Below are 2513 nucleotides of genomic sequence, written 5' to 3' on the forward strand. Positions count from 1 at the left end.
GAGACCGCCTGCTGAGTGCAGAGCCCGATGTGGGGCTCCATTCCACAGCCCTGAGATCATCGCCTGATCTGAGAGCAAGAGTCAGAACAGGCTCCCCAAACTTCAGGATTTTTGGTGTGGCTTGGCTTGCATTTCTGTGATCAGTCCTGAAGCCGAGCCCCTCTGTGTGTGTTTCTTGGCTGTTTGGATTTCTCTGGAGAAGAGAATCCTCAAGTATTTGTCTGCCGTACCACAGAGTTATTGGTTCTTTACTCACCGACTTCTGGAAATAAGACCCTAGACCTGTATAGGTTTTGGGTGCTGGAAACATTCTTTCCCATTCTGTGATTTTGTTTTTTTTCTTTTTTCATGGTTTGTGTGTGTTTTTGAGTAGATTTTGCTTTTTGAGAGAAGTTTCAGATTCACAGTAAAATTAAGCAGAAAGTATGGAGCACCATCCACCCTCCACACCCAGATGTGCACAGCCTCACTCACTATGGACATCCCACCTGGGCCATGTGCTACATTGTTACCATCAGTGAAGCTACACTGACAATATTGTTTGCCAAAGTCCACGGTTTTCCCTTGGGTTCACTCTTGGTGTTGTACATTCTGGATTTGACAAATGTGTAATGACATCTATCCGCCATTGTAGTGTCACACAGAATTGTTTTGCGACCTTAAAAACCTGCCCACACCCCTCCTACTCCCCCAGCCCCTAACAATTACTGATTGTCTTTTTTTTTTCTAACTGTCCTCATAGCTTTGCCTTTTCTGGAATGTCACGTAACCTTTTCTGATAGGCTTCTTTTATCGAGTAATAGGCATTTACCTTTCCTCCGTGTCTTTTTTGCGGCTTGGGAGCTTACACATGTGATTACTGCATAGTGTCCCATTGCAGGGATGCGTTGACACTGTCCATCCAGACACCTGCGGAAGGACGTTTGGTTGCTTCCGAGTTGGGCAGTTATGAGTAACACTGCTACAGATACACAGGTGCACATTTTTGTGTACATACATTTTCAACTCATTTGAATAAACACCAAGATGCATGGCTGCTGGGTCACATGTTTAGTTTTCTAGGAAACTGCCAACCTGGCTTCGGAGTGACTGCTCCGTTTTGTAGTCTCAGCTGTAATGAATCGGAGCTCCCATCGCTCACACGCTTGCCAGCATTTCGCGTCATCAATGTTTGAATTTTGGCTCATCTGGTATCTTCATGGTATTTTTTATGATGTTCTTAATTTTAATAGGGTTGACTTTGTCAATATTTTCCTTTATAATTAGTGCTTATTGTGCCTTAAGAAATTCTTCCCCACAGAAAGCTGTGAATATATTTTCCCATCATCTGAAAGCTTTATAGATTTGCCTTTTGTATTTCAGTTTTTCATCTGCCTGAAACTTCTTTCTTTCTTTCTTTTTTAAAGATTTTATTTATTCATTTTATTTTAGAGATAGAGAGGGCGCTCACGTGCATGAGCCAGACGAGGGGCAGAGGGAGAGGGGAGAGAGAGAGAGCGATATTTCGGCAGACTCTGCATGCAGTGCTCTGGGCTGGATACCCTGATCCCAGGATCATGACCTGAGCCAAAATTGAGAGTCAGATGCTTAAGTGACAGAGCCACGCAGGTGCCCCAGGACTGTTTGATTTTTTTTTTTAAGATTTTATTTATTTATTTGACAGGCAGAGATCACAAGTAGGCAGAGAGGCAGGCAGAGAGGAGGAAGCAGGCTCCCCGCTGAGCAGGGAGCCCGATGCGGGGCTCGATCCCAGGACCCTGGGATCATGACCTGAGCCGAAGGCAGAGGCTTTAACCCACTGAGCCACCCAGGCGCCCCCAGGACTGTTTGATTTTTAAGGTAAGCAGTTGCAAAGCAATAACCTAACACCCCATCTTAAGCCAGCGGAAGAAGGTGGCTGCTTGTATTCAATACTTTACTGGAGATTCTAGCCAGAATGATCAATTAAGAAAATAAAATAAAAGGCATCCAGATTGGGAAGGAAGAACTATCTCTAGGCCCATATGACATAATTTCGTGCATAATAAATCCTAAGAAATCCACTAAAAAACTACAGGAACTAATAAATGAGTTCAGCAAAGTTGCAGGATAAGAGTTTAACACACAAAAGTCAATTGCATTTTTATACTTTCAAAGAACAATTAAAAATAAAATTAAGAAAACGTTTCTATTCACAGTAGCATCAAAAAGCACATATGATTTTTCAAAAACTCACTACCTAACACCGAGCAGATCTCCTATTTAGAAAACAAGCTGGGGGCACCTGGGTGGCTCATGGTTAAGTGCTTGCCTTCCGCTCAGGTCATGATCCAGGATCCTCGGATCAAGTCCCACATCGGGTTCCCTGCTCAGTGGGGAGTCTGCTCCTCACCGCCCCCTGCTCCCCCTGCTTGTGCTCTCTATCTGTCAAATAAATAAATAAATAAAAATAAAATCTTTTAGAAAAGAAGCTGGCCACCATTACTACCCCAACGGTATTATAATAGGATACCTGTTTCTAAGCCCCGCCCCCC

The sequence above is a fragment of the Lontra canadensis genome, unplaced genomic scaffold (genome assembly GCF_010015895.1).
Source record: "Lontra canadensis isolate GAN:19392208 unplaced genomic scaffold, GSC_riverotter_1.0 scaffold171, whole genome shotgun sequence".
Classification (NCBI taxonomy): domain Eukaryota; kingdom Metazoa; phylum Chordata; class Mammalia; order Carnivora; family Mustelidae; genus Lontra; species Lontra canadensis.